Below are 12500 nucleotides of genomic sequence, written 5' to 3' on the forward strand. Positions count from 1 at the left end.
CATCATGTGGACTGAATACTTTTATCAAGTGTTTATAAAATTATACACGAACTTTTAACATTCTTATTATTGTGGACCCCTTAGAACATGTATGTTAGGTTATATTAGTTTAGTTTAATTTAGTATCTAATGAGTGATTGTGGTGTGGGAAACATAATGAAATTATTCTCAAGATAATCCTCTGGTTAAAGTAGATTTGCATCAACCGTGCAACTGATGTCTAGGCCAGTCCCATACGATGCTCCTGATTGGCTGGTGATAAGCCAATCACAGGGCTGGAAACCCTCAGTCTCTCTCGAGAGTTCCCATAGGCAGGATACATGCTCCACCTCTCCTGAGGGATACTTTTGAAAGACGTATCCCTCAGGAGAAGTGGAAATATGCATCCTGCCTATGTGAACTCTCGAGAGAGACTGAGAGGTCCTGGTACTCAGTTACATCACTGGATAAAGCGTGTTGGGTAACTCTAGCCAAAGCGGACTTACTTACGCTCAACTTGGCGGTCTCACTCGTCTCGTAATGACATCACATCCCCCCAATCTAATATTCTCATGACGACGGGAAGCCCTGAACTGATTATATCTCCCTGCCTCATTTCATGTGGCTGCTGCTGCCTCCTGCTGCCTCCTGCTGCCTCCTGCTGCCTGCTGCATTGGCAGGACCATTGATGAAATGTAAATAGGCTGGGAGTTAATTAGATCACTGACTAGTTAATGCGTCACGGCTCGGGCAATTAGAGCGAAAAACACCGTTTAGTTTTATGTATGTATGTCTGTACGTATGTATGTATATACGCACACACATACATAATATATTATATATATATATATATATATATATATATATATATATATTATATACATAATGGTTAAACGGTTGTGCTATCAGATAACAGATGGACTATTTTGATTATTTATTATTGATTCAAAGTATAACCGTGGATGGCTGGGTTATCAAATAACAGATCATCTATTCAAAGTACAATTATTATTATTATTATTATTATTATTATTATTTATTATTATTATTATTATTATATGACTGAACCCACCTCCAATCGCGTCGTCTCGCAAAATCAAAAGAACGGGCTGTCCTCCTTAATCACCTACTAGTCTTTACGACGTAGTGCGTAAATACGCGTCCGTCGCGCGCCCGTCACACGTCCGTCATTTTAACAAACCCCCTTTCCGGCGGCAGATATACCCAGATTAATGACCTCTGAGGCTCCGGTAACATAAATCACAGTCGAGGCGAATTTGCATACCATTTGGCCACGAGACCCTTGTTTAATGAAGGTCCCATTCGTAAGACCCGTAAAACGAAAGTGTCTCTGTCCCCGACGGTGCTTCGACTTGTCTGCTTTGCGTGGGATGTGTTTGTAGGATGTCTGTAGGGTAAATATAGGATGCCTGTAGGATGTCTATAGGATAACTATAAGATGGTCTGTAGGATAACTATATAACTATAGGTGTCTGTGGTATGCTATATAGGATAACTATAGGATCTTTGTAGGATGTCTTTAAAAACTTTGTGTTGTCTGTAGGATGGATATAGGGTGTGTGTAGAATGTCTGTAGGGTAACTACAGGCTAACTATAGGATGTTTGTTGGTTAACTGTAGGATGTCTGTAGGATGTCTCTGTGATGTCTGTAGGGAAGCTATAGGATGTCTGTAGGATAACAATGAGATGCCTCTAGGATGCCTGTAGGATAACTATAGGATGTCTGTAGAATTACTATAAGATTTCTGTAGGATGTCTGTAGGATGCCTACAAGTTGTCTGTTGGATAACTATAAAATGCCTGTATGATGCCTGTAGGATAACTATAGGATGTCTGTAGAATTACTACAAGATGTCTATAGGATGACTATAAGATTTCTGTAGGAGGTCTACAGGATAACAATAAAAAGTCTGTAGGATGTCCGTAGGATAACTATAGGATGTCTGTAAGATTTTATTCACGTAGGGAGAAGGATATGTCAGAGGGAAATACAGAGAGACAAAGACATTCTTTCAGTTTATCTGCTTCTTGTAGGATATCTGTAGGATGCCTACAAAATTGTCATCCCAAAATAGAAGGATATTTGACAGACACAGAGAGGGAGTCCTTCACTGATTTCGTAATGAATACTCTACGTTGCCGTCTCCCTCTGTGGTAAATCCTGTTCACAAAAGTAAAAATATTCACCGTCTTTTTTTTTTTATTATCTTACGTAACCCGTAAAGGATGCCTTAATCTTGGAGGAACGTCTTGATAAGACTCTAGATTCTAGACCAAAATTCACCTCCCTCTCTTACATAACATGATTTGATAAGCTGAGCAAGGCAGACAAATAGACAGTTGGACAGACAGGCCAATCACAGGTTGCCCTCTAGACGGTTAACCGGGCTTGGTAATAAATATGGTTTACTCTCTCTCTCTCTCTCTCTCTCTCTCTCTCTCTCTCTCTCTCTCTCTCTCTGTTGCTATAATTTCCATTATCACCTTGGTTTCTTTCCATTTTTTTTTTCGTTTTGGCATCATATTAATAGACAAAATATTTAATTTATCAACCCAAAAATCTCTGCACATACTACGTATTAACCCAGAACTTCAGTGTATAATCCACCCCGTGGAGTTGTTTTCGATGGAAGGCAGCGAAACGAGCTGCCAATGACGTTACTGATACCTAGACGACCAAAGTACCCGGAACCATATTCACCTCTGCCGCCATATTGCCACTCCAAATGCATTATTATCATTCCCACAAAATCCAGCGGCTGGTCTATGAGGTTGGGTGATGACCCGTGAATGCATATCCCCTAGATACGACTTTATGTAAAGTTACGAGAGAGAGAGAGAGAGAGAGAGAGAGAGAGAGAGAGAGAGAGAGAGAGAGAGAGAGATTTACATATAAATGAGAGATACGTTCATTATGCATAAACCGGACAGAAGGAATAATGTAACAACTTGAGTGCTGAGGATTTTCGGAACATGAGGCTTAGATATGTATCACTGACAGTTATGTTCCCATCGTCGCTACTCACGCTCCATGAATTTTCCATTTTCCACTTCTGGATCAAATAGATATATATATCTCTCGCCATGATTCTCTGGTAGTATTATCACACGTTCTCGTCAGATTCTGACAAAAAAGATAAATATATAAGTGTTCTAAGAATAATCTGACTGTTTAATGAATATAATTGCTGTTACTCTGTTTGGTGCACGAATTTTCATTTTCCAGATTCTAACAACAAAATGAAAGATAAATGACTGTTCTCATAAAGTTCTGACTAATCAGTAAATATAATTGTGCTACTCTGTTTGGTATGAGATTTTTCCTTTTCCCTTTCTGCAACTTAGTGACAGAACGGAATGGATTATGTCTCTCCAAGGCTCCCTGGAATTATTTTCTTACATTTTGTCAGATTCTGACACCAAAATAAAAGATAAAGTTCTCATAAAGTCTGACTAGTCAGTGAATATAATAGCAGGTCTTCTGACAGCATATCTGCCAGTTCAGTACAAACTTTGAAGGAGTTCTGCTCAGTTATGAAATAATAATCTATATCTTCTCAACTTTCAAAAGACCAGCTAATCATTCTTAATAAGTAAACACTGATCATTGATTGCACAGGAAAGCGTTGCATAACTACAGGTGTAATGAATCCATCTTGACAATCTATATTCTTTTACAGAAGTCAAATTTCCCATAGAATAATTCTTAAGATTTTAAAACTAATGTATTTCATTCAGTATCCAGGTAGGATAATATTCATGAGAAACTAAGTTATTTGCATGTTTATAGGTTATGAAATATGTCATATTATCTTGCTAAAAGAAATCAGAAAAAGAACATTCTAACTGAAATAATAATTTTTTTCTCTCTCTCTGTTGCAGATCTTCGCCAGTAGATAAGTAGTCAGTAATTTAAAGTTATAGATATTGATGAACAAACGGATCTGGATATAGGTTGAAAATTAATTAGAAATAAGAAAGTAGAAATCAATTTAAAGTCATGGATATTGATGAACAAATGGATGTGGCTACAAGTTAAGAATTAATTAGAAATAAGAAAGTAGACATTAATTTAAGTTACAGATATTGATAAGCAAACGAATTTGGCTGTAAGATGAAAAATTATTTTAAAATGAGGAAGTCGACATTAATTCAAATTTATAGATATTGATAAGCAAAGGAATCTGGCTGTAAGTTGAATGATCAATTACAAAAAAGAAAAGTAGACATTAATTTAAAGCTATAGATATTGATCTTGATAAGCAAATGAATCAGGCTGTAAGTTGACGTGTTAATTAAAGATAAGAAAGTGGACGTATTTCATATATTTATGAAACTCTCCCATTGGCTAATAAAATAATGTCAAAATCGATTCGAGAAATGACAGGGATTACAAAGGTTATACATAAACACACGATATTCTATGAGTATCGTGAATGGCAAATCCCGGTTTTGAGTTTTGAGTTACTCATCATTCCCTATGATGAGAGCGCCTACATTCTCTCTCTCTCTCTCTGTTCGAATTATTTATCGTTTACTATGTTAAGTACATTTGAATTTTCTAAGTTCCTTCAGTATCTCTTCTCTTTTACAAGTTTTTTCCCCAAGTATTTTTCCGATTGTATATTTTGTTGTAGAATAGTAGTATAAATCACTCTCTCTCTCTCTCTCTCTCTCTCTCCCTCTCGTCTCTGCTCTCTCTCTCGCTCTCTCTCTCTCTCTCTCTCTCTCTCTCTCTCTCTCTCTCTCTCTCTCTCTCACGTAAATCTGATAGCACCAAGCAACTGTGAAATTTGTATTGTTTTATTACTTTTTTTTTTTATTTTAGTCTGACATCGAGGCTTCTTCTGTAATTGACGTCTCAATTATCGGTCGTTCGAATGAATATGGCGTTATTAGACCTCATTACATTTTTGGTTTCGAAACAACCTGTTTTTTTTTTTTTTTTTTTTTTTAGTTTTCTATAAAAGAACATTAAGATGGATTTTTCAGTCCGCCCTCAGGTCTTAGAAACTGCTGAGGCTAGAGGGCTGCAAATTGGTATGTTGATCATCCATCCTCCAACATCAAGCATATAAAATTGCAGCCTTCTAGCCTTACTAGCTTTTATTAGTTTTCTGAAAAGAAAACTATTGTGTCGGCTTTGTCTGTCCGTCAGCACTTTTTCTGTCAGCCCTCAGATCTTAAAAACTGCTGAGGCTAGAGGGCTGCAAATTGGTACGTTGATCATCCACCCTCCAACCATCAAACAAATAAAATTGCAGCCCTCTATCCCCCGTAGTTATTATTTTATTCAAGATTAATTTTAACCATGATCGTGCGTCTGACAGCTCTATAGATGCCAACAATGCATGCCACTACCACCAGGATGTGGGTGAAAGTTTAACGGGCCTAGGCTGAGGCTATCATACAGCATTATACTCTGTACAGAAAACTTGATTGCACCGAAAAAACCTCTGCGCATTTTTTTTTACTTCTTTTGCCACTTCTGATTCAATAACTGAGTCGGGTGACCGTCGCAATGCAGTGCCTGATTTCACGTGCGTTAACGTGTCCTCATATATTAATATATTATCATTTGACATCTTGATCTATTAATATTAATATCTGAATACTGCCGGATCTGTCCTGCCTGAGAGTGACTTGAAATACAACATTTGTAGCATTTTGCTTTATATTTTGTTTATCGAGTCCAGTGGTCCACACAGGGCTTATCTTTCCCTGAACACCTCAGCGGCCTGAACTGGCCTAAGAGAGACTTAATTTAGGGCAATATACTGACACCCCCCCCCCCTCTCTCTCTCTCTCTCTCTCTCTCTCTCATCATCATCTTTTTTTTTTTTTCACTCTCCTTTCTTTCTCTTTTCTTTTTTTTCTTTTCCCCTTCATCCTCTCTCTCTCTCTCTCTCTCTCTCTCTCTCTCTCACACACACACAGATACCCAGCCTCAAATTAAACCCCTTCCCATCTCTCTCTCTCTCTCTCTCTCTCTCTCTCTCTCAATTGATAAATCACAAAGCTACCCAACCACTAGTTAAAACCTCTCTCTCTCTCTCTCTCTCTCTCTCTTGATAAATCGCATCGATTGACTTGAAGAGCCCTTTGGCCAATCATCAAAAAATAAAAGTAAATCAAGAGAAGCGAACAAAACTCGATTGGGGTGAAACGATCAACTCTCGAAGTAGTCTATCAAATTGATGAGCATTGCCTCTCCATCCCCCCCCCCCCCCCGGCCCCCCACCCACCCACCAAAAGCCTTTGATAGCCTTCCGACCCAGTCAGAAGTTTATCTCCTTCGGGAAATTGAGTGATCATTAGGGCAGAGAACTATTGTGGTGGAGATTTTCCACAATTTTGTTTTTATTTTTCAAGTTTGTTATTGTTTATTTTTATTAGGTTTTTCTGTGTGTAAGAAGGTTTTTTTTGGAGTGCTCGTCTACTGACGTTGTCAGGCGAAAGAGATTGGTGGTAAATTCTTTGTGTACTTAATACTTATGGATGATTTATTCTTTTTCATCTCTTTACTCGTACACTTTTCATTTGTGTTCTGTGTACCCGCACACTTTTCATTTATGTATATATATATATGTATATATATATATATATATATAATATATATATATATATATATATGTACATGTGATATCTACAATGTATATATACTGTATATATATAGTTTATTATATATATATATATATATTATCTATATATATATCTATATATATATATATATATATATATATTTATATATATATATCGAGAAAGAGGGGAACGACCGTCTACCATTCCTGGATGTTTTAGTTTTCAAACAAAACGACTGTTTTAATACCACGATTTTTAGGAAGAAAACTTTTACTGGACTTGGTACCAACTTTTATAGCTCATGTTTTATGAATTTCAAGTCCAACTCCGTTTCTACCCTTCTCCACCGAGCTCTTGTCCTTACGTCGAACTGGGTCCTTTTCCATAACGAAATAACATTTTTAATTGACTTTTTTAACAATAACTGTTTCCCTACTACGCTGGTTTATAGGAAATTAGATCAACTAATGAACAAACATTTCATTGTTAAACCTAAAGTTTTAACTGTCCCAAAAATGAAGTTTTATGCATGCTTTCCATTTTCCCATGACCTCAAATTTCACAAAAAGTTAACAGAAATAATTCAGGAACATTTTCATGCCATAAACTTAAAATTGAATCCCCTAATCAAACCCTTTCCACCTCTAGGTTCCCTCGTTAAACCTCGAAGGAGCGATTATCACCTTACCATGTCCTCGGGTGTTATTTATAAATTCTACTTGACCTGAATGTCAAACAGGGACCTATGTGGGATCCACCAGCAGACTCCTTAAGGTGCGTATCGATTCTCATCGTGGCGTAAACTTCCGTACTGGCAGCAGAATCGCAAACCCGGAACACTCCAATATTAGAAACCACTCCAAAATCTGTAAAACCTTGTTATTCTGGAATCTCTCTTTATTAAACAACTTGTTCCGTCGTTTATGTTTTTATGTTGACGTTTAGTTTAACGCTGTCACTCCTCTAGGTCGGTCCTTAACCTCTTGTTCTATACCTCTGTCCACTGCTGCTTTCAATTTTTGTCAATTTTTGTTTATTTTATGTTATTTATCTTTCCTTTTAATGTATGTCCTTTAAAAAATCTAATTCCTTTCATTTTAATGTGTATATTTCGTACACTTTGTAAGAAAAATTTTTAGCTTTTGCATTTCTGAATTTTCAATTTATAGTTTTGTTTTTACAGTTTTACTAGGAATTTTATTTTTCATTTTAACAGCCCTGATGATGTAATTAATTGGATAATTACGAAACGTTGCAATAAAGACAGCCTGTACATCTGTGTATCCTCTTCCCTTTATCGATAATTATTAATATGGATTGACTCCTTGCTCCTTATATATATATATATATATATATATATATATATATATATATATATATATTATATTATATATATATATATATATAAGGAGCAAGGAGTCAATCCATATTAATAATTATCGATAAAGGGAAGAGGATACACAGATGTACAGGCTGTCTTTATTGCAACGTTTCGTAATTATCCAATTAAACCGCACTACAAAGACAGACTGTCTAAGAAGCACAAACAGACTATATATATATATATATATATATATATATATATATATATACATATACATATATATATATATATGTTTGTGCTTCTTAGACAGTCTGTCTTTGTAGTGCGGTTCGATCTCCAGTAGTTTCTTTGTCGTAGTTACTGGAGATGGAACTACACTACAAAGGAGGACGGTCTAAGAAGCACAAACAAACAGCTGATATGTTGTTTGACTCTTTGCGTAATTCATTGTCATATTTTTAGATCGCTTTCTTTTAGAAACGTTACGTATATGTATAATTATATAAGTACATATATATACATTTCTCTAAACTTAATTCAGCAAGCAGAAACAGCCACAGAAAATAAACCACACATAAAAAATATAACGTAAACCAAAAGCTAAAACGAACCGAGACATGAATCATCATTCGAGTCAAAACCGAAACCTTCAATAAGTCACGAAAAACGAAAGAATAGAAAGAACAATAAAAAAAAAAGAGGGAGTATTATTACACAGGGCGCGAGCTCTTCCCCTTCATAAAGACTAATGGCCAACGTATTCACTGTCATTTCCTGCCAGGTTCGTGTTTCCCCCCCGATCACGAGGATTTTTCAAAGGATTCCTTCCTCCACTCCTGCATTTATCTACATATTGAGGATGGGAAGGGGGATATCCGGCGTATTTCTGACCCTAGTTTTACTGGGTTCAGTGAATAATGAACGAATTAATTACGTGGAAATTCATTCTTACTTGGACTGGATTGGAGGTTAGGATTTGGGCCAAAGACCTAGGATAGGAAATCGAGGGTAGGTAAGTTTGAAAGGTGTAATAGGAGGGCAAACCTTTAGCATCTGCACTAAGAAATAATTTTCAGGAGAGGGTGGATAGCAAGATGGAAGAAAGAGAATTCGAATGGAGGTACAGTAAAAGGAATGAAAGGGGTTGCATTTAGGGGTATCTAGGAAGGAACGTTGCCAAGAAACTTTAGCAGGCAAAGCTAGACGTTGACCTTTTGAGTTGTCAGATTAGCTACGAACCTAACTAGATACATCTCTGTAAAGCTTTCAAAATACTGTCACGATCGAACGCTTCCTACAATGTTCGTAAAGTTTTTCTAGATACTACGGCTAAAAAAGAATAATGAAATAATAAAGCAGATCATAATATACTTAACGAAATGATAAGACACATAATATAATACAAGAAAATTGAGTATACAAATATAGGTCTATGAATTTGTGCATATCTTACTGATATAGATACATACATAAATATTTAGTGTATAAAAAGAGGCTATTTTAAAAGTCATATATGTCTTATATTACTGCTTTATCTGACAATATAGTGGACTAATTGGTATATACGACAAAATACCCATCTACTTAACCCACAAGATTATTTTATCTTTCATATTTCCCTTAGGATTTTTTTTATATGAAAATCTATGACGACTGAAAGATCTGTACTTGTTTGATCTGTTTGAACCACTGAATTCAAGGTTTTTTATATAAATTTTTTATGTATACAGTGAGCACCGTAGAGTGGTCAATATTGCCATCTGTGGATCTAATGAGGTATAATGCAGGCATTACATACTTAAGGTTCTTTGCAGCGTCCCTTCGGCCCCTAGCTATGGGTATATAACTAGTCAAGGATGATTTTTGAGTTATGGGACATTTGTTTAATCCATTCGATGGGTGATAGATTTCCCCTCAATGGATATTGATCAAAAATATCTCCATTACATCCTGGTCGCATTAGGCTTTTGTAACCGATTCCATTAGTATATCCGGGTAGATAAGGACTCTCTCTCTCTCTCTCTCTCTCTCTCTCTCTCTCTCTCTCTCTCTCTCTCTCTTTGAATCTCCAGCTGAAAACCCATATGGAAAGATTCAACAAACTATAAACCCAAGTGGGCTCTCTCTCTCTCTCTCTCTCTCTCTCTCTCTCTCTATCAGTCCCAACTTTCATACTGACTAAACTTACTGTTTGAAGGCTTCAATCTATATGAACTGGAGCAGCAGGAAAGGGAGGTCACTGTTTGGTGTGGGGTTGATGGGGCTGGGGGCCGTGTCAGGTCAGGGGTCTCCTCTGTATAATAGGAAGACTTTACAAACTGCCATTACATAAGTTATAATGGAATATACAGCACATTCTTCATATCCCTCCCAACAGCCGAGTGATATAAGCCGAAGAATGTTTATTTTATTTTTTTCTATTCTTGCTTCGGAAGAGAGTACTACTACGTTAATGGAACTCGAGACTGTATTTATTTACTGATAGATGTGGACCTTCGTCTTCTATCAGTATAATAATAATAATAATAATAATAATAATAATAATAATAATAATAATAATAATAATAATATAATAATACTAATAATAATAATAATAATAATAATAATAATAATAATAATAATAATAATAATAATAATAATGATAATAATAATAATAATAAATAATAATCATACTATAATGGGCGTAATGTCTATCTGTCTGTCTGTCATTCAATCACGGCCAAACGGCTGGTCAGATGGGCATGAAACTTGGCAGGGTTATGGTGGGGACCCCTAAGATGGTTTGTAATGGGGTCTCATCCAACCTACCCCCCTCCTTTGTAGGGGGTGGGGGTGAGAAGGGATTCCCTGAAACGGAGCTGTTTCTGGCCGTGAAACGAGGTTGGTTATTCCCGTAGCCTTAGTACTTTTCGAATTTTCATACATAATTTTCTGTACAAACTTCCCCAGAGAAATTCGCGAATATTCAGCTCGGACACATTAGAAGATGGAAAATTAATCATCAATATCCGCAAAGATTTTTTGAATAACTTAAATCCATCGGACTGCAGCCAGTGCACAAAAATAACGTTGAAGAAGTACTGCCAGTAATGTTGCTTCGGATTTCGATCCTGCCGATGGACATTGCAACGGAACAAGGTACACCGTTTATGGAGCTAAACTCCACATCAATCGAAAGCAGTGATAGCAACGGTTCTCACACCAGCATACGTCTGTTCATCCCCCAGATTCCTTCCTGATGCCTTCGGACAACCAGTTTGCCGTTCCAGTTACAGCGCAGGCAGTTTCCCATCAAACCTGGCCTTCTCATTCACTGCAACGAAGTCACAGGCCGACTTTGGATCGTGTTGGGGTGTGTTTCTTGCCGTCACCCATTTCACGCATGCCAACTGTATATGGCGATGAGCAGAGCAACTGACTCTGCCAAACTTGAAAAATTAAGTTTGTGGACAAACTGATAATATTGTGCACAAAGAGGTTCTGTAGTAGGTATGTACAAAAATCGCCCTTATTTTAATATTGCTGAACAAATAGTAGGGTAGAGTGGGGTAAAAGGCCCCCGTGGGGTAAAACGCTTCCCCCTATTTTCTTGCTTATTACATATCATAGCAACTTAGTCAGCTGATCAGTACAGCTACACCTTCTGCCTGAGCTTTCTATACCAAACAGCCAGGGAGATCTAGAATGGGACACAGCCAGCACGCATTTTTCTTCTTTGGACACATTTCATGTAAGTATGCGTGCTATATCAGGGATATCCTGTGCGGACATCTTGTCAGTAAAGTCAGTACTTTAACTACAGTTACTTTACATGAGAGCTAAGAAATATCTTGCAATGCAATCCAAGACTGAAAACTCAATTGAGGTACAGGTGGATTTAGTTTTCTTAAAAAATGGGCAAGTGGGGTTAAAAGGGCCCACCACGCTTTGGGGCAAAAAAGCCCAGGGGGCTTTTTAACCCCATCTGATCAGTTGGACGTGTAACCATTGGTGAAAAGAGGGCAGATACATATTATTTTTGTGCAATGAAAGGCAGCTGGAGTTTGTCTTCCTCTTATGTTTAGATTTGCCCGTAAAAGGATGACTTCACTACTTATGATCGGCAACTCACCTGGATCAATGCTAGATGCACAGCAAATGGATGGTCTATGCTGATTGCTTCGTAGACTGGATACATCACTTTGTTAAAAAATTGTTAAGCCAAGTCGAGCAGAAAAGCACATTACAATTCCAGATGGCCACCACAGTCACAGGACTTTAGCCAGAGAGAATGGAGTAATGTAACGAAAATTAGTCTACCTTTTTTACTAGTGTCCTTTTTTTTCTCATGTAAAACTTATCCATTATTCCTTTTATTTGTGTTATTTTGGTGCTATATAAAGAAAGTTAATTTATTTCTAATTGTGCTGCTACAGCTGTCAAGTATAGGAAGTGTCAATTTATTTTACAATTTTGCTAATTTCAGTTCCTATGAATACCAAAAACTTCCTAGGTTTTATAAGGAACTAAGAACTCTACGATTAATTTTTTGTATATTTTCCAACATTATTCTGGAATATTTCTGTGTGGAAGGTTGAGTTTTTTATATTTAGC

Source organism: Macrobrachium nipponense, chromosome 16 (genome assembly GCF_015104395.2).
Source record: "Macrobrachium nipponense isolate FS-2020 chromosome 16, ASM1510439v2, whole genome shotgun sequence".
Lineage (NCBI taxonomy): Eukaryota > Metazoa > Arthropoda > Malacostraca > Decapoda > Palaemonidae > Macrobrachium > Macrobrachium nipponense.